Genomic DNA, 21,913 nt, shown 5'->3' on the forward strand with positions numbered 1-21,913 from the left:
AAGATTCAGAACTTACCCTACAGTGCCACACAAGGCACATTCTTTGTTCTCTGTCCACTTCAGATTTCAAGGTCTTCATTTTTTCTAGTCATAAGCACCGAGTCCCCACTGCCACTTGAAAGCACAAGATTCACATGTGACTCTCCTTATGTCTCTTGTCACAACCATCAGAGTTTGGAAATAATGCACACTTAATGGTATTTTCTTGCTATTACTGAATGAATAGTTTCTAACTCTACCAAACTTTCCTACCTTAGCTGGCATTTTCCATGTCAGGCATCTGTCCCAAACACAGTATGTTTAATGACTAAACTCTAAGTCATTTTCATGTACAAGGTTATGAGGAGACAGTTTCTCTGCCTAAAGAATATTCTTACTTCTTGAAAAGGTGTTTTTCTGCCATGAATGTTGGAATTTGATTTTGCTGGTGTGGAAATGTATCCTAAATATGTTTCTGCTATTTACATTCCWTGAAGAATTCATTTGCACTGAACATGCCATGGTCCAGGCCCTTAGGGATGATGAACAGGATTGTCCCCACAGCTACAGGTAGAACTGTATGCTGGTTATGCTGGGACAGTCCACCAGAACATGCAGGAAAGCAGAAAAATATGCTGAACTCAGAATTGGAAGCATGAGAAATGGAGGTGAAGAGGAAAAAAGAAATCGATTGTAGTGGAAATGAGATTTGAACTGAAGAGGATGGATATTTAGAARGGGAGTGCAGGAGTAGTATGGACATGTCAGAGCAACAAGGAATAGAATGCGTTTTGAGGCAAAAGAGCCATAGTTAGTCTTACTGTGAGAAGCTAGAACTTCCTCCATAAACCTGGGTTTGAATGCTGGAGTCTTGGATTTCTTCCATCACAAAGTATTTGGCAGAGCATATCCCCTTTGCTGTGCTGTCTGGATGTGAGTTAGGTCAAAAGACTGCGCCCAATTTCTGAATTTTAGTGAGAGAAAAAATGGCTGATGGAATAAGGTAATCTTGCTGCCTCCATTTTCCTTCCCAGTTCGTGTACAGGGATAGGATTGACAGTATTTGTAGCTTGCTGATTTTAATTAGGTTTGGTCTGCTTAGCTGGAGTTCACAAACACTGCACCGGTTCTTTTTCTAGGATGTACATTCTGACTATTCACAGTTTTGTAAAACGTATGTTTTCCAAAGAAGCTTTATGCATATTTGTCAGGCATCTGTCACACAAAAATAGGTATTTCCTGTGTACAAACATACTCAAAACCTGGAATTGTGCTCAAAAACTGAGAGGCTACTGAGAGAGAGATGATGAAAATACGGTCAGTAGAAAGGAAAGCCTTCACAAAACAAAAACCAGCATCTGCACAGATTGACACTGTCGGCAAGAACTTTTGGCACTGCCATGTCTCATACCTTGTTATTTTAACTCAGAGTTATTTAATGGAATATTTACTATAATGTTAGTGCAAGCTGGTTATAACTGATACAGTTAAAAAAAATAATATATATGTTTGCAATACTATGTAAATAGTGAGTTCATTGTACAAGACGATGGAGATATAACAGCAACACTTGAAATATTATCCTTCTTTTACATGAGTGAAGTTATTGATTATAGACAACCTCTTTTGCAGCCAACACAGTAACTTTATCGTGCAGCAATTGTATATATGCTGCAGTTTGCCAAGGACATATGTGATTGCCTGAGAGCTGTATTGCCCTCTGCTGTGGTAACCTAATTTCAATTCTGGTGCTTCTGATTTGCATTATGAATAAAGCGATACAGCAATGCTGCACAAGAGTGTGTATGGGAAGAGTGGCAGCTTTTCTTCTCTTGTATTCCGTGTTGAAGCTACTTCATGCATCGTGTTTCTTTTTAATCTCAGCCCTAGTCAAATTTATGACAACAGYTGTAGGGGTGAAACAAGCAATCTGCAGGTCAGGTTCGATGGAGACGGAACTGGTGAGTGCTCTTGCTCTCTTGTAAGCTGTTATTAAGTGTTTGTTTTCAAGAGAGAGAAATCCATGCTGGTCGACYTCATTGCAAATTCTGGACAGACAGTATTTAGAAGATGATGGAACAGGTAGTTTCTGTTGACCAGTAGAACGAATAGCAGTGCCTTTTGTTTAGACAATACTTCTTTATTTTTTTGTSTTGGCCACTTGATTAGTTCGCAAGTGTCACACTTTCCAAGGAAGGACTGGTTTTGTTGTGTTTTTTRGTAGGAAGCAACCACAAAATTTTGTCTTCCCCTTGCTAGTGTGTGCTCCTCTCAGGATTCCAGTTGTTTTGGACACACAATAGGAAGTGCATGTCCATATGGGTGCTTTGAGAATCAGCTTGTCCCTGTGTTAGGTGACATAYCTTTGACATTTGAGGAAATTTGAACTTCACATGTGTGAAAGTATACACCTCTCTGGACTTAGAAATTGGGTTTTGAGAATAAAACAAACTCRAATTAAATTGGTTTCATTTTGAAAAGTCAAACCCCATAAGACTTTAATACTTGGGTGTATGCTGATGAAATACCATGACTCTAAAGACTGTTAATATTCATGGAAGTCTGAAATAATTCATGACTTTCTGGAGTAATGTTAGATGATGTACGATGGTAAACAGTATCATTTACACTGAACCTTAAAAATTATTGACAAAGACAAGTTCCTAAACACTGGCTAAACCTTGTATTTGTTGTTATGATTTCTTGGTTTTATACTTCAAGCAGATTTTCAATTAACTCCACTGCATTCCGAGTAATTATTCATTTATTATAGTCAGTTTAGATATGGTAAAGATTAAAGGAGTAAAACAAATCATTTCAGTGACATAGGCTGGTGATACATKGTTATTATTCTGATTTCTTTGCCTCTTGCATAAGGAAGATTTATACCATCCATTTTTGAGTGATTTCTTGTTAGCATATATTTTTATAGATACTTATTTGCTAAAATAAAGTGCTTTGGTAAAGTAAGAAGCTATCTTGCTATCTTCCTCTCTCCCCAGTCTTTTAGAAAACACGAATATTCCTGGAATAAAAGGATTGTAGATGTGAACAGCACACTTATTATACATGCAGTAAAATGTACTTGTCTATTAATAAAAAAGTACAGAATATGATGCACCGCTGTTCTAAGATAACTACATGTGTTCGATGTTGAGAAATTAATGGCACGGAGCAGATGCCTTCAGTCATCTAGGAAGTGTGGTTTCCCAGTGYACTGCAACTGCATGCCCTGCAGTGTGTCATCTCACTTATGAAGGGGTTTTACATGTTTATAAAAGTGTGTTAAACATTGGTAAAGTTTATTTTATGCATTATGCATAAAAGTTGTCATTAGGATTTAACAAAGCAGCTTGCAGAGAAAGATTACAAATAAAATCTCTGTATACAAAAACGATTTGGATGGTTTAGCTAGATGGTTCTGACTTAAAAAAATTAACATTTCACTTACTGTTCTCAAACATTCAGACAAAGGAGAAAAACAGCACTAACTGAAAAGAGTGAAATATATGTTGTTATAGGAGTGCCTGGCAGGATCACTATTACTGAGGTTCTTTTAGTATTTCCATCATAAATCCTCTTTATTCAATGTAATATCGTGGTAATTTCAAATCACATTTGGCTTTAACTTGGCAAATAATCTGTCAACACAAAAATTCAGTTCATTTATATGTATGCATGCATTTATTCTTACATGTGCACAGACTATATCATGTTCACACGTGGCTGATGTATAGATTTAAAAATAAGTAATGATTGCAAAGCTWCTCTTTTTTTGGTCCAGTTTGCCTAGCCATCAATTTAAAGAAGATTACAGATTGGATTTTCAGAAGCACTTAGCATTGCCTTAAATGGTCACATTTAAGTTAATGGTAAAATTCCTGTRACTTAAATTGCAGTAAAGTTAGGTCAATGCTGTTGAAAATCTCTCTCCATCCTTTGAAACTGTTTAGGCGTCCAGCTCTAGGTGTGTGGTGAAAGTGACAGACTTACGGGCATAGTAACATTTTAGTGAAACTTCAAGGGGATTATTCAGAGCTTTTTTGTGCCGTTCTATGTTCTGTACATATGACTAGTAAAGAGCCTAAAGCACTAATCTAGACACCTATATTAGATGTTTAATTGATCCAGTTGGGGAACATTGTTTTCCTCCTTAAAAACAAACTTGAAAGGATGCTTTTATGTTGGATCTATATAGAGAGAAAAGACCCATTAGGAAGTGAAGGATGCCACGAGTAAACATGGATGAATGTCATGGCTGGAGTTATATGGCAGCAGTGTAAGTATGAGAGGTGGAGGTATCAATAAGCCTGTGGAAGAAACACACCGACAATAACAAAAAGACACACTTTCAGCAGCTATACTTTTATTTTTATGATGCTGTGTATTCTGATTTTTTCCAGTTGGTTATGTTCCTTTTTGCTGTGTTTTCCACAGCCACGTGTGCCTGTGCCTAGTTAAGACATTATCTGTCAGGTACTTTTATCTATAGGCCTTTTGCAAATTACAAMAGAACTTCTCCAAAGATCAAGAAGTTGCCTGGAGAGCCTGGTACAGCATCTGTTCAGATGGGCTGAGAGAGTTGGGGTCCTTTAGCCTGGAGAAAGCTCTGGGGACACCTCAAGCACCTTCCAGTACCTAAAGAGGGCCTACAAGAGAGTTGGAGGGGAACTTTTCACAAGGGCACGTAGKRAAGGGGGAATGGCTTCAAACTAAGTTTGTGATCATGTGTAACACAGAACACACTAGAAGCTCTGGGTTTAACTTTGTACTTCCTGAATGGAAGATTCTCTTCTGTCCCTTGTGTCTCTCTCCTTGGTAGGCTGCAGTGAAATAAAGAGCCCRGGTCAGTGTTTCCCTCCATGCATTGCAAGTTTAAATCAATCTGTGAATGTAACTAATGCTAATTTATTTTCCCTTAGTACCTTAAAGTATACTGTATCATAACTCAAAATTTCACATTGGGTTCTGTTGCAAAGATCAAAAACATTATATTGGGAAATTTCAAATCAAGAAATCCATAGAAAATATTTTCTACTCAAGAGACCATTGAAATACAGTTATTACAGGTCCAAGTGGCATGGTACCGAGAGGGGTTCATGAGGTTTTTTTTACCTTTAGAATACCATTCATACATAATCTGGAGTGACTACCAGCTAAACCTCATCCTAACAAACTCCTCCAAACTGCTCTGTGGCCTGCAGAAAACATTCAAATCCAATATTCAAATCCATTTCTGCCACTTTTCAAGCCCAACTTCTTCTTTTGGCCTCTTCTTGCACTTCCCCAGCTCTAAGGCATTCCAGGATTTTCTGGGATCCCAAAAATAATTAGTAGCAAGGACTGTGTATTTATGATGTGTGTGGGATGCCACATTGCTATGCATTTCCATGGAGCTGATTGCCTGTCATCCTGCAGAAAACTGTTGATCTTCAGAAAGTACCATTCTGGCTACTTTGCTCACTCTTTACAACAAAATGTACTTGATGGAACTACAGCTTCAGGTACCTTTCAGGAAAAACTGACCTACAGGACTAGGAAATAGTGGTGTYAGTGTCACAGAACCTTTCATTATCRTGGCCAGTAATTATGCAAAAGGGGACATCTTTGTAATCCATGCAATCATTTATTCCTTTTGTGCTGCTATCAAGAGACCAAGGAGGGGAGGAAATTTACTATGTGTGTTTCTATTTTCATGTTTTCTGAGCAAGAAATTACAATGCCTGGTAAATAGAACAGGTTCTTTATACTCATTATGGACTATTGTGTGAAAATGCTTTTCTGACTTCAGAGGAAAACCCATAAATTTGTTAGATGTGTTTTGCTAARTGTATGTTTGACCTAGAGTGAAAATTATTACTACAGGAGATTTCTGAAGAATAAATGGGAGTTATATGTTATTTCAGCTCTGGAAATTGCAATTTGGGTGGCTGTTTGATCTGACCCATGRCATAATAAATGAGCATGCACATGTTAAAATGACACAGACTGAACAGGCTGGCATGAACAACACAGATAATAGGCTGTGCTAGTACTTGTTACCTGTAGGAAGTTTAATTTTCTTGTTTCTCAGCCCCCTACAGAATATTGTACACTGCTTTGTTTGTTCCTCAGCACATATGAAATAATGATGGGTTAATAAACCGTTTATCATATTTTTTTATGATTTAGGATGGAATTTCATGAGCTTACAAGATCAACACTTCACACAATGAAAAAACAATGGGTGATTTTTYTGTGCTTTTCTAATGTCTTGACCCTAGAGATTGCTAAAGGAAAAAATTCTCTAGTATAAATAGAGATAACAGCACTAAACCAAGTAACAGCTGCTGAAGAGCTGCTCCACTAACCATGCCAAGGAGATATTTCATATTCTTGCTGTGTTTCTTCTTTGGCCTGTTCTGCATAGTACTCATGCACTGAGATCAGGTGATCTAGGTATTGTGGTGATCTGAGGAGCTGCTGGTAAGAGGGCATTTTCAGYCATGTATTAAGATAGTCTTTACTGCTGGCATGGCACAGAATGTAAAAATATCTGAAAGTGATGTTATTTTGGTCTGATTTTCATAAACCAGRATTGCATTCTCTGCTTGAACTATTTTATCTTTATTTTATAATTTCTTAGTTCTTCTGCTAATCAGAGATTTTTGTGTTTTGTGAAAGAGAGGAACTTGCAGCAATCAGTATTGTGTCTTGTGACATCTTTCCTTTTTGTGAAGTGGAATTATTGCCTAACAAAAATCAGAGATTGCCCTCAACTACTATAGACTAGGACATCAGTGGTCAAATGAGGTCTTGGCAGTTTGCCGTAGAACAGGCTGCCTAAAATTCTGGATGATCTCCCCCTTCATCACACATCTTGTAAAAGATCTGGTAAGCTCCAAAAGCACAAAAAACAGTTTGGTAAAAAATCCAAACATGAGTACATTAATAATAAACAGTTTGGTAAATAATCCAAACATGAGTTGGCATTAATTTTGATTGTATTACAAGCACCTTTCTGATTGCACCACAATAAATAGAGACTCAGAGCCAAAAATAGCAAAATCTGGTTTTCCTCTCTTTGCAGGAATAGATGTGTGAGAATGATTTCTTCATAGAAACCACAAGTAAGGGGAGGAATTGAGGAGATAAAAATGGGCAGATTCTGATTCTGCACCAGAAAGCATGGTTTTCAACATTGAAATATCACCTTTCATTTGGTGCTSAATAATAGCATTTTTTGGAGGGGAACTGACACTGTATAACTCAAGTTAATTCATCTAAGCATGTCTTAAATTATACTTCAGTAAAAAACCAGTTAGTTCTGTTTAATTATTCAGCTAGTGGAATCAGTAACCAGGTGAAGACAAAATGCAGCTCTTCTGAACAGAGAATGAACAACAGAAGGAAAAGCAAGATAGCTGTAGGCTCATGATTCTGTCATAACTGGTGTATTGTGCCCCTGTAACAGGAGTTTTGGTTCTCCAGAYCATTTATGCCAGCATATCCAGTAAGAAACATCTTGCCTAATTTCACATCTTTCCTTTTGTGGACACAAAATAAAAAGAAATCCAATACATGGACCAAAGAAGCTGCAGCTAAAATGTGGTACTCTTGCCTTTTCCCAGCAGAATCTGTGAGCTAAACACTGCTAGATCAGTCAGGGATAACCCATGGCCAKGGTTTTAGATTGATATGTACTTCCTAATCTGTTGGATTTTCAGGAGACAGCTGTTGTATCTCTGTCTGAATATGATTTGTCTATACCATAGGAGCACAATTAGCTTAAATGTGTTACAGTGAACTGTCTGTTACAGGGACTGTTACAGGCTCTTGCCTTGTACATACTTTTGCCTTGTGTCTAGTAGGTGACATAAATGCTTAGCTACCTGTTGATTTAAATGGGGTTAGGGTTGCATCGTGGTTTATATTGCAGACCACCTACCTGATGTTAAAACAGAAATCAGTAGCAGCGTGAATGTCRTGGTGAGCAGAGTTGCTACTAAAGCATTAATGGTTTCTATCTGTAATCCATATTATATGATGATGAGAAAASTGAGATTAATGAAAACAATCAATGGTAATTTCTGCAGTTTTACTGAATAAGAATCAMTTTATAGTTTCAGTGTTGAAATCAAAGTAATGTTAAGTCTTAAACCAGAACCAAATTTACAGTACWGGAATTACTTTCTCTGCATATTGGTCTCTTAATCCACTTGGAGTGAGTTCCAGGGCTGGAAAATTTTTCAAATGAGTCAAATTCTCTGTAGCATGTTGCTTTTATTTTTTTTTTCAATGAAAGGAAATGTCTAGTTATTGTAACAGCAACAGCACCTGTTTTGGAAGTAGCTGATACTACTTTTCTGTCTGCAATCTGCAGTAAGATGATTCTAGATTTCAGGAAAAATGCTGCAGAAATCTATTTCTTATTTAATTTCTACTGTTCTTTTGAACGGCAGTTTGCAGAATGCATCTGGGTGTACAGCTAATGACCCATGAGCAATAAGCAACTGTTTAAGTAAAATGCACTAGGAAAAAGCTTTTACCAAACAGCATTTTAATATTTTAAATAGATTTTCCATTGCAGGCTCTTTGTAACTGGATTAGTTCTCTGATGTGTTCTGACAGAGCTGTTGTTAGGGATACTCCATTAACTTTGTCTGTCATCTTATTTTCCCCAGTATCCGGCATAACACCCTTATATTTCATAATTTGTATTGCTATCAGTGCTGATTTGTAAATGTGCAAATTATAATTAACAACGGCCACTACTTCTATTAAATATTAAATCATTCTTGCAGCCTATATTTTCCACAGCAGATGGAGCCCTGTGGTATGCAAATAGACTTTCCTTAAGTAGTCAGCAGTTTTTACCAAAATTTTGGCTTTAAAAATGCTTTCCTTTTTTTGTTTGCTTTATGTTTTCTCTTGCATTTAGGTTAATATTTATTCACTGCAGATTCTCTTTCTCCCCATAAGAATTTCATGGACTATTACATTCTAGCAGTGAGGTTTTGTTTCACTTCATTAATAGCTCCTTAATCATATMGCTTGCTTGTAAAGTACAAATGCTTGTTATTTGTACTTATGCTGCAGTATTGCATAAGAGGCATTTACTTATATTTTAATATGTATAGCAGAAGCAAAAATGCTGGGTACACCAACATAGTTTTTAATATGAAAACCAATTTACGTGCACAGTTTTTTTCCCCAGAATAAGCAAAAGCATTTATGGTTTTATATTGTGTCTTAAACATTCCATTAAATGTCATCAGCTGATTCAGGAAAATGTATTGCAAAATTACTAGAGAACTGTAAAATGTGTAAATGTAATGAATGCTCAGGGCATAGAAGGGATTGAAAGTCCAACATATATCAGGTAACTATAAAACAGCAAGAAACATTGATAGAACATTACATTTTTCTAATGTGCAGTACCTTAAGCATGAAACTCTTATTTTTGGTGTTTACTGCTGTGCTGTTTTATTAAAGAACACTGATCCAGAGTTAACATAGCCTTTCTAATACCAAGAGGAATCTGAGAGGCAAGGAGCATCATTCAGGGAAATGGTTTCACTATCCACTCGAGCAATTGCAAATGAAGATTTTTCAAATGGTTGACTATGAGGTTGTATCCTAAATAAGGGCAACCCATTTTTTTTTTCCCACATTTTTAAAATGGACACAGGAACATGGAGCTCAAGGACATTAACTGCCACATTAACCAAAGAGTAATGAAAACTTCTCTGAAAGAACATCTCAGTGAGCTGAAATGGCCTCAGCAATACAGAAATGAATTGTAACAAGTTAGGGTCTTGTCTTCCTGCTGGTTTAGTAGGAGTTGGAATTAGCATGCTAAGTGGGATCAGCAGCAGTGAACAACTGGATCAGAGGATTGTGGAATCCATGCTGTGAATGCATACTGACAGTGTGATACCTCTCAACACTGAGGTACCATTTAATCACAGGTATTGATATATATTAAACTGAWGTTGTAGGTGATGTGGAATAGAATTTTGGGCTGTGAAAGGAACTTCCAAGAGCTTTCAAAGAATGTTCTCTCTGGAAATTTTTGTGCAGTGCCTAGGAAATATTTGTATCCTCGCCCTTATCTCCTTAGCACGCTGCAACTGCTGTTCCTCACGTGYACAGCATGGAACTAATCCCTCCCCCTGCTTTTGGTACTTCTGCRCTCTTGACACAACTTTGCCCCTTGGCTTTTGATATCAGCCCTGCTCTTTGAGTCCACCTCTTCAGAGCAAAGAAATTTACTTGCTCAGGTAAGGGGCACAGCTGCACTTCAGCACATCAACTTTCAGAAAATGGGTCTGATGATTTTCATGTGTGCAGGACACTTGGTGTGGATGTTCTGGTGCCTTTCAGTGTAATAGATAATTGATGAAGATGTTGGACTGTACATAAATACAATRTGCCTGCATGCTCTCCTCCCTGTGAAGCCAGAGTTCTGGTACCTCAGAAAATCTGATCTATAGGGGCTAATGAAATAATTTATAGGCAACTGAATATCTCTTAATATCAGCTCAAAAGAAGACATCAGAGAAGAGAGCCTGCTTTCTTGAGGTTCAGCAACACAGTTGAGTCAAAGCYATTAGGCTACTCCTATTTAGAGTCTGAGGAAATGCTCTCTGSAGAAGCTAAGGAAACATTCAGTCATTGATATCCCACTTAAGCCTTATTTAGGGTCTGTCYAAGGAGGAACTAATATTTTGTCCATGAAAYTGTAATATTTTTTTCTTCTAGGAGTAGCTAGTTAGGAGTATTTTAATGATGTTGGAGAATTTAAATGGCTATATTTCTTAATTCCTTTCATGAAACCTTATTGTTCTCAATGTGGGAGATTTGGATGTTGTGATTCTCCAGGAAGTACTGGAGAATCAATTTCAATATCAATTTGTGTATTTCTGAGGCTTAAAATAAAACCACTGGTAAGGGCTGTACATCAATGAAADCCTACTGAAAGTGGGTACAGTATAAAAGCAGTTCACTGGACCACATCTAACCATAAAACATCTAACATGTCGCCTGGGATTCTGATATTCAAGGCTGCAATTCTTTCTTTTAGTAWTTTTTTTAGTAATTAGTAATTTACTAATACTTTAGTGGTATTAAAATCATAGAACATGACATAAAGATACTATTTAAAAAGGGGACAATTTTATAGYGGTGTGGAATTTTACACCTGATAATAGTCCAGTGAATATGGACTTTAAATTGTCACCTTTCCCTGAGAAGTAAAAAGTGAGAGTAAAATGCCTAAGCAAAGTGCATGCATCATATCAATCATATAAAATGTTCTGAATAATAGACAAACACTTCCTTGCTTTCATGTTGATTAAAGCTGTGGGTTTGTTCTAAGTGATAATGGTAATGAAGTGTGCTGAGATCCAGAAGATCTCAACAAGGACAAGATCTTTACAAGGACRGAAACTCATTATTCCTTGCTTTGGACATACTGTTTGTTGGTTTCTAAAGCAGCCCAGATTTTGATCAGGAATTTTCAAATTTGAGAATCTCAGCTCTGCTTAAAGAGTTTGGTTGATGCATCTGTGGTAAATTTTATCATACAGCGTTTTTGTTTAATTAGATTGTGAACTCTCAATGACTTCCTGAGAGTAAATTTTCTTGAGAGGAGAATTAGAAAACATCAGATGAGGTAGAGGACTTGAGAATACTTGTCCAGAAGAGATTGATAAGAACATAACTAGGACAGCTGTGAGCTGTGCTTTAAAATTGTAAATGATGCTAGTAAGTGATTTTCACTTCTGATTTTAAATAGTCTCAGAAATTGTTTTCTACCAAAGCTTCTTTGAATTAAATTTTGTTTAGTAATCAGAACCACTACATACGAAGCTTTCTGGAACTCATTGCATACAAGGAGAGGGTGAGAGTTGGATTTGCTCATCTTTAAGAGGAGAAGGCTAAGGGGATAACATTGCTGACTACAGCTACCTCATGGGAGAATCTAGAAAAGACAGACTCTACTCAGGGGGGTGCAGTGGCCGGATGAGAGGCAGCAGATAAAAGTTAGGATATAAAACATTTTCATTAAATATAAGGATTCTTTTTCCCCATGAGAGTGATCACATACTGGAGCAGGTTCAGCCACAAGAGGATATAATTGAAATGGGGTTGATTTATGTTTTAATGCTATTGGTGATGTCCAGGTCACAACTAGAATCTTCATTATCTGCTGATGAGAAGAGATTTGGGTTGTGCAGATGATAACACAAAACTGACAGTCAGCTGGCCCAGTTACTCCCAGAGCAGCAAGGATGAGTAGAAAGGACACCTGGAAGCCTGGAAATATTAGTAACAATAGTAAGTACTAGACAGTACTTACCCTTCTCAAGAAATCAGAAGTCCAGCTGTGATGAYAACTCAGCAAACTCTTTTCCAAAGCTTCTCCAGCTTTTTCCCCCAAACATTTTGCTAGCTTTTCAGTGTTTCTGTAGATATAGAAAAGGGGATATTTACCCATAAGCTCCATGGTAGTACCTCCTGTGTTTTTGTTGTTCTTTGAATTATGTTATGCAATAGTGCTGAAGCTTTTGAATGATGTTTCATTGAATCATMAGGTAACTTATTGCCTGTTGCCCAGTGGGAGGAAGATGAACACTTTCAGGTCCTACAGCCACCACCAATAAATAAATAAAAGGTCCACTTCAGTGTTATAAGACTGCATAACTGAAATACTAGTAATTTTGTATCATTTTGGAAGGCCATTTAATTAAGGCAACATCAGTTTACACTTCCTTTACCCCTGGAAGAACTGACATCTAATGAAAGGGGAGATGTTGGGAGACAAAGATTTCTGAAGGGTGGCGTGGCTAACTTCTCGATACAGTTATTAAAAGGGCCAACTGCGGTGATTCACATCTGAATCTGCTGCTGTCCACTAACAATAAAGATTTGGTTGATGATGTAGCAATCAATGATTATGGCTGTAGTGATCATGATACAGTGGAGCTCAATATCCTGAGGAAATGAGGAAGGAGAATAGCAGAGTGAAGTCTCTGGACCTCAGGAGAGTCAACTTTGGTTAAGGAAACTAGTGGTCAGATCCCCTGTGTTGCACGCCCAGGAAAGGTGACACCTTTTAAGGACAGRATCCTGCAAGCACAAGAGCACCCATACCAATACTCAGAAGGAATGGCTAAGCAGGGAACCAACAGCAGCGGCCCAAAGTGCAAATGTTCCTTTGGTAAACCCCTGTAGATGTCTTCATGGGTTTTGTTTTTTTTTTTTTTTTAAAGAATACCCCATAGATTATTCTGACATAGTGGAAAATAATAGTTTCACTATATGGAAGGATCTGTCCCAACCCTTTGGTCTCAATTTTTGCAAATTCTGTTGAGAAATTTGGCACTGTCCATCTGTATTGYTCTAGTTTCTCTGACAATGTCTCTGCATCATACCAGTCTATGTTATTCCTTATCATTTGGTTTGCTAAGAGCCTTTTATCTGTTTCATGATAAACACTAGGTAAYGTGCAAATGACTGAGAAGACAGAGGCTGTGTTTCTTCCAGACTGGAAGGAGAACTACAAAAATACCATGCTGCTAAAAAGTCCTGCTGCTATGCAGAGTTCTTACATATGCATAATTGCACTGCCATTGTTTTAAAGCTTCTGTATTTTAAGCCTTTGCGATACACTTTCCTTACTGTTGAAAGCCAGTCGCCCTTGTTTTTGCCTTGGCTGCTTGACACTGCTGGTATTACCAGCCAAGCAACTTGCACTTTTAGCTTCCTAGCATTTGGAAGACTTTAAGTATAGAGTACAAATCCTGTAGGCCAAATACCTTCTGATGGCACTGTTCAAGCTTTGTCCTGAGTGCTTTGCTATAACAATCAGGATTTGGCCCTACTTGCCCTTGATATTAATCTTGTCCTCTACCCACTAGGCATTATGTGAGATGTAAATGATTTGTTTCCATTCATCAAATTCACAAGGTATGATTATATCTGTGAAACAGATTTAAAAAAAAATATGGCTGAGTTCATAATCTGTATAAAAAAAGGAAAAGCATCCATGTATTAGGCCATCAASAGTCAAAAGCATAATTTGAAATGATAAACGTATCCATTTTAAGTTACACATTACTTTGCATAGTTAATATCACTATAATTAGTCATAGTTCCTGTAATTTATTGAAAAAGATGCTCAGCCCCTCTAGTGTACTACAGTGATGAATGTTGGAAGTGCAACTTTGGAAGCAGGAATCAAGAAAATTAGTAACAGTTGGAGAATTAGCATGTAAATCAATAATATCCTTTCTCTCGCATCTTGAAAACTGAGGGCATACATCACACGCTACATAACGAAAGGGCGGGCAGAAGTTAGAACTGTAACTTCTTTTACATTACTAGGTCTGYTTTTACTGCAAGAACTATTTAAAATCATTTCAAATGTTAGAGTAAATCTCTAGTAAATATTTAAACTATGTATAACTAGTCACAAATAAATTAAGCTGATTTTATGCATTCTCTCTAATTAGAAGGGCACAGCATTTGTTGAAACGTGATTAGTATTATTCATTAAGCAAAAAATTCTCATTTGTATCTTATTATCACTATTCTGCATAAACCAACACAATTTGTCATGAACTCCCTCATTTGCTGTATCCTCAAAAAGCAGATTATGCTTATTTTTCATTTGGACAGTGGAAAATCAAGCCAGGTGTTTGGCAGCACCAGAGTGTTCAGGTGTAACTGTGCCAGTGATGGTACATTACTAGCAGCGTGGATGAAGAATGAGGCATGGAGAATCTTGGGACTGAGGTGCCTTGAGGCCCATCCCTTTAGAGTGGTCCTGCTGATGAGACAGGTGGTGTTGCATAGGACTGAAAAAAAACAGAGAAACTTTTTGTAAAGTCAGCCTTTCACCTTCAAGTGGAAATGAGAGGTGCTGCACTGTAATATCTGGACACGTTTGTGACTAAAGTCTCTATGGTAGACACTTCTGTATTAAAGTTTTCTGAAGCTGAAAAATGCCTGATGGTGCAAAGAGGTCTCTGTCGCTGTCTGAAAGGAATCAGCACGATATTGCATGGGCAGTATTATGTATTTATATACATAAATATTTACATGTGACCTTGATTGTAGTATATTATGCAGGACAACTAATTCACTGCATGCATATTCTTCCACTTTTTTTCTCTCATCGTCTTTTAAGCTTTGAAGAGCATCTCTTTACATATGCCATATTTAATTCTGCCCTCATTCACACGTGTGTGAACCATCACTAATACTGCTGAGCTCAGTGGTGCTGAGTCAGAGTAGGGTGGGTTGGAACAGAGCAGTAGGCTTTCTRCATCAGTTCACTGTGTCATGGTTTAAAAACTGTGTGAACCCAAGTGGACTGCACAAAAATATTACATTGAATCTGATACCTGGTTTTAYATTTGAATCAAGAAAACAATGAAACTATGTTATGATACAGAAGCCTATTGACACTCTTGCGAGAACTATGACATGRAATTTTCATTCCAAGAGAAAAGCAGAGGAAAAGTTTTTTTCCAGCGTAACCCAATAGCATGGAAAAATTTTATGCAGAGCAATAGTGAAAAGGAGGGACTTTTTATATGGTCATGCTAAAATAATGAAAGCATAGTTACAGAAATAAACCCCAGATCTTGCCACTTGAAAATTCATTAATATTATATATCTTTGCCATTGTTCATCCATATCTTGTCTGAGTTTCTATGACTAGCTTATTCCATTTTACAGAGTATGTACTTGTGAAATACAAATCCAAACTATGAATAGCTTAAAGAGCTAGTAAGAAAACAATTACATTTTCTTTCTCTCTAACATGCAATTTTAATTTTCATAATTCTATAAAAACATATCCCCCACAATGCAGGCCTGCCAGGAGGCCTGAAATCTGCAGGCTATGGCCTCTTGGGCTGTTTTCCAATGACTCATTTTTAATTTTATAGAAGCATTATCTCTAGCTAGTAAATTAACAACAGCCTATAGTGCTCACACACTGTCATCCATCTGCTTAAGGCTCTTGTCATTTGACACCAGTCTTGTATCTATAGACTTCATCTGGTATTCAAAAGCTATCAACCCTGCCTCCAAGATAGCCCACCTTCTGGCTCCAGGCTAGAAGAGTGACTCTCCATTTCCAAGTCTAATGAACACATAGCTAGCAGCAGTTTTTTCCGTTAAGGATCTAGTCTTCTTAGCAAACAGACAATGTTGGAATTACTTGGATCCAGAACTGCATGGAAAGTGTTGAAGAGTGGCAACCTGACTTCTGTTTCTGCACTTTTTCTGTCAAGCAGAATATTCAGTGTTAACTTCTGCTTGCAGTGTGTTGGACATGATGTGTTTATGCCATTGCATTTTGAGGAGTGGAGTGTGTTAACAGATTAAATTCTTGATATTATCTTTCAATTTATGGATACCATTTCTAGAGCGTTTAGAAAAAATATAATATGTGATATCAAAACCCTCATAACTGGTATGAATCCCCCAAATGAGAGAAAACCATGTCCATTAATATATCCAACCATTATATGRTTGGAGAGGAGCAACTATTTCACAGTTGCTGAATTTTGTTTCATTCCAAATTTGGCTTCAAATGAGTTATTTTGTACTCTTGTAAATAATTTCCATGTAAACTGATGTCTTCTGTGAAGAAGTGGTAAGGATTTAACAGAAAATWGTGTCTGCTGGACAAACTTCAGTCATCACAGGACAGAAAAGGTTCACAATATTACTGCTCAATCAATGTTAGGGAAGTTATTCCAAGAGTAATTGAAGAAAAGGGGTTTGTGTTCTAGACTCAAAGGACATACTTTTTTCAGATTTTCTTTTCCAGATTATGATAGATGTAGTTGTCATGCACAAATGAGAAAAATTGACACAAGTTGTAGTTAGCGATGAAACATAGGTGATACCAGCATTAAAAAAAATCCAGGAAGGCAGGGAAGGTGATTCATCCTTCTATTTTCCTCTGCCCGCAAGCTTGGCCATTTGTTTGTGATTTTTTGGTGAAAAATTTATCTGCCATGACAGGGTTTGTTTTCAGTGTGTACCTCACAGAAAGTCTCTTATATTCACATGTCCTGTGTGCTTCCACAGGGATGGAAGGTGTTCATGGTACTTGCAAGAATTACCACTCTGAAAGACGTATGATCAACGGCAGTAACTTTGCTTTGCGGACTGTGCAAGAGCCCATACAAGTTTAACACACAAGTAATTATGCTTTAACTTATGACAGACCCAGAATAATATTCACATGTGTTCAGCTGAGGAATGAGGCTGAGAGAGACCCWAGAGGCTTAAGAAAATCAGGCTATTCTGAACCTTGATGTGAAAACAGTGTACTTAMATTTCTGTGGACTTCTGCTTGTGACCTGTGTCATGTTTCAGAAATTTAAGTTCTTAACAGTCTGCTATTAGTCATTATTTTTTACTGAGTGATCTTTGAGAGAATCAGTCTTTAACTGGTGTTTGTGGACCTTTTTTTGCTTCCTTTTGACYAGAAAGGATCAAGTTGTTTTGAGGAATATGGTAACTGTTTAACAAAAATAATGTTAACTATATATTTTACCTAATAACATTGTCAGTAATATGAGCTATTTTCTTGTAATTTATAAGAATAAAAGCAGTATTTTTAAAAWACTTTTTTAAAAGTATTTTTAAAATTCTTGTATGTGCATCAAATATGAAACTGTCCTAGATTAAGAAACATATGAGATTATCTTTGAATATTTTTTATTTTTATTTCTGTTGGGTAGTGTTTTATCAAATGCTTAACTTCAATATATAATGAGATAGTTTAAAATAAAAAAACCCTTATGCTTAGTCTTTGTAATACGTGACGACAGCATCAAATTAGAAGAGAAATGACCGTTGATTTCTACTCCTAAAGAAAATAAGATTTGTATGTAAACTGTTCAAAATAAATTGCTAATTTGCTTCCAATTATATCGTATATAAAGCATTAGTAATGGAAGCAAATTAGGCATGATTTTTATTTATACATTATCAATTGGGAAAATTGGCCCTTCACCAAATGGGCCCTTCACTCTGCAAGCATTTGCTTAATTCCTTACCTTTAGGCATCTAATTAATCCTCSTGAAGTCAGGGGGACAAATTCTCTGATTGTAGTTTATCAGCCATAACTGTCTACAGGTTTGGAGATCAAACAAAAACTTTAACTCAGCCTGGAAGGCACACAGAGAAAATGCCACAGGGTTCCAAAGCAACATGGGGATTGCMGTGCACTGTGCAAGAAATCCTTGCCAAATACATTTGGAATTTCTCAGACTTGGCTTTTGGCTGTGAAGGTCAAATAGTTTTCCAGTATCCTTCTTTAGGTAAGCAAGCAGGTGTTCATGTCTTCATTTTCCAAATGCAGGAAGTGATTTGCTGAAGGCTGCAAACCCAAGAACCTGTTACTGGAGTGATGCTTGGAACAGAGAAACTGGAAGTCTCTGCCTGCCTCGACCATGTTCCAAAGCTTCTGTCACTACCAATTTTTGCCTGTTTATAACCATTAGAGGCTTAGCAATACATACATTGTATCCCTTCTGAAAAATATTCCAAAATTATATACCTGAATTGAACTACAACGCCTGAGTAAATTATATGCTTAGAGATGTAGGTCAGAGATTAAATTGTACTTTAGGTCTTAACTGTTCCTTTTTAGTAAGAGATCATGCAACATTCACGTAGCCTTGGACGATAAATGATGTAARATGTCTAGATTGTTGACCCATTCTCTAAGAAATAACTTTGTTTTCAGCATAGACTTCCCTGTTTTTCAAGAATTTTTAGATATTTGGACTCATGTAAAAAAAAAAWTTGAACTACAGACTTCTATACATAACTTATCAAGCTATTTTTAGGTTTTCCTTAAAAAAAAATTCTAATTAGTTTCTTTTGATGATGTGTGAAATGCTGCAGTAGCAAGATGGAGGACATTGAATTTGGCCTTCTCCACCTGAGGTTTTTTTTTTTTTTTGTTGTGGCAGAAAATGTATGCCCTTCAATCTGTTCCTTAGAATCCTCTTTTGTCCATTTCTGTGCTGGAAACTTTAATAGTTTTTGTAATCTGAAATAYGTAGCTGAGTAGTGAAACAAGGCTGAGAAAACACTACTTGCAAACAATGGCTGAGTGCCCACGAGTTCTGTGATGTTTAGGACAATATATCTGTATTTTAATCAGCTGGCTGATTAAATGAAGAAGCATGCCATTGTGTGATTAATGAAAAGTGCTGGGTTTAAAGTTATGGTAACATATGTATGGGAGAGATTTAAACTGTTCTGCATAGCTATTCAAGTTTGCTATTAACATCAGCAGCACAGCAGTGAGATTGGACTGTCTGTACAACCCTCAGCATAAAGAAACACACTTTTATTCAGTGAGGGTACAATGATACTCCAAAGTGAAGGGAGCATGATTTAACTTTATATATCATGCTATGTTTCCTATTAACCACTAAGTTGTCGTTTCCATAAACCCAAATGCCTTGATAGGAAAAACAATTGYTGTAGACAGAAAAAAAGTCAGACTTTGCACAGATCAGTTCAATAAGCAGGAGTTCTTGATGTGTTATAAGGCARCGGCTTCCCAGCTCTTGGGACAAATTGCAGTTTGATTGACTGCCAATAAATGAGATCATACTCGTATCTTTTTTATTTGTTTATTTTTAATTTGTGGGCTAAGACTGTGCTCATTAAAGTGAGGAACTCCACACTTCTTTTAGCCAAGTGTTACCATATTCTATATAATGAATTGTGTACGCTTGTATCCTTTTCAGTCGTTCATCTAATTTTCCTTGGAATTGCATGAAATACTTCATTATTTGAGTATTTTTCCAATCTGTAATATTTATATTTCTGATACAAACCTGCATTTGATTGCACTCATATAGTAGATGCTTTGTCCTTTTTATATGGAAGTGAATTTGTTGCCCTTTTTTTTTGCTTTGTTTTGCTTTGTTTTGAGAGGTAAGTGAAATGATTGACCAAGTAAATGAATTAAAGTTATTCTCTGTATTTTTGGGATTTATAATGACTTCAATATATTTGAATTACTGTAGAACTTTACAGCTTTATTTTGTTTCCTGATCTTACCATAGAGTAGAATATATTCTCATTATCTATTTTTAGCAAAATAAGTAAATTTTTTCTTTGTTTCTGATTTGTTAATAGTGAAGATTTTTCTTCTTCAAATTCTGGTGGTTTATTCAGTTTATTATACTGAGAAGAAAATACTGAGAAGATCTATTCTGGTGGCAGATAGATACCAGTGGCTTAATGCCTTGGCCACAAGGCTAAGTAATATCAGATTGCTGAGGCCTGTGACAGTTAAAATATGCAGATCATGTCTGTAAATGTTTTCACTTTTGAAAATGTAAACTTTTAGCATTAATGCTGCCATTACCAGAACGTTGCTGGCATTGCTCCTGTGTTAGAAGATAATTACCTGACTCATTCCTGACATGTAATGTTTCTTTTTTCCAGGGAGGTGGGTGGATGAACACACAGTGCTCGGTGCTGAACTACTGAGGGTGGGTAAGTCCTGTTGCCTTCATTGATACTGTGTGGCTTTCAAAATATGGAAGGAGTTGATGGAGAAAGCATCTGGTAGTTCCCATTACTGGAGGAATTTGTTTATTATACTTTGCACTGAGGTTGTTCCTATTCTTGTGTGCCTGGTAAACAGTTTGATTTTTGATTGCATTTTAGGCTTTTCAGGTGACCTACATGGAAGTTCTTGTTTTGATTTCTACTGACTAAGGTGTTTCTTAAGTTATTTTCTGCATTGCCACTCTGTAAAAACATACAAAGTTCACCTTAGCTTGGAGGACTATCCCAGGTGCTATGACCCACCTAACACTTCTTAATAAATACATTTCCCAGATAGAGACTAAAGAATCTGTTGAGAGTTTTGCTGTATCTTACTTCTACCTAGATGGAGAGTTAATGCTGTAGACCTGATCTATAACAAATGGAAAGAAAAAAAGAATTACAGTGTAATCCATGGATCGTTTCTTCACCTAGGCATACACCCATTTCCCCCCTTTCTGTCCTTCATCCTTTATGGCTCTTCCTCRGTGTTGAAGATTATCTTATGCATTGCCCCAAAAGCGTTATTTTCCTCCTAATGAAGTGCCACACTTTCTTCTATGCAGTGCAGGAGTGTATGTTTGGAGCTTTGGTGGACTGCCAGCTCCATTTGCGGTGTGGAGGGGGAGGAAATGCACAGAAGTATCATCCTTTTCAAGGCTTACATTCCCTACAGAATGTATTAACAAGTCTGCTTGCTCCTGCTGTAAGAATGGTAGATCCAAAAAAGTATAAGCRTCCCTTCCCATGCCATGAGTTTCAGTTTAACTACAGTTCCTTAGTTAGACTCCATCAAAAAGAAAAGCTGAGGAACGAATCAGAAAATTTTAGAAAGTTATGAAATAAAAAAATCAAGTGACTATCAACTGGACTTTCATTAGTCCTTATTTATAACAATGAAATTGCAAATATTTAAGTAGAATAATTGAACACCCATGAAAGATGTTTTTCATTGCATATATTGATGAGTTAATGTGAAATACCTGTTTAAATCAGCTCTTTCTGTAGTTTCCTTGCCATACTCCTTAATGTTAGCAACATCTGCAATGGAATTGTAATGTGGATCAGTGCAGACTAGCACCRGTTAATAAAGAGTCAAAAACATGTTTTAGGTAACACAATCTCTTGAGTTTATTTCTTTGGATAATCTACTGATACGTTTTCAATAAAAACTTAGATTAAATACAAAAGGTATGTACAGCATGATATGTGAAGTACTTTATTTCTGGCATAGCATTTGTTTGTCCAAGATCAAATCCTACAGCTTGGTTTCCTAATCTGAGCTCCATATATTCCTTGTTTATTTAGCAGTGATGTAAAGAAGATTTGAGCTCTCATTTT

The 21,913-nt window shown here is 36.7% G+C and overlaps 1 long non-coding RNA gene across 1 annotated transcript in view; it reads left to right on the forward strand.

Annotated features, from left to right (window-relative positions):
- Nucleotides 1-21,913, forward strand: part of LOC130577703 (uncharacterized) — a 277,294-nt gene that overhangs the window by 95,018 nt on the left and 160,363 nt on the right. Inside the window, exon 2 of the long non-coding RNA XR_008965799.1 lies at nucleotides 20,468-20,518. This is a non-coding gene — a long non-coding RNA (uncharacterized LOC130577703). The remainder of the gene's footprint in view (nucleotides 1-20,467; nucleotides 20,519-21,913) is intronic.

Source organism: Malurus melanocephalus, unplaced genomic scaffold (genome assembly GCF_030028575.1).
Source record: "Malurus melanocephalus ecotype Western Australia unplaced genomic scaffold, MMel_1.1 scaffold_8, whole genome shotgun sequence".
Lineage (NCBI taxonomy): Eukaryota > Metazoa > Chordata > Aves > Passeriformes > Maluridae > Malurus > Malurus melanocephalus.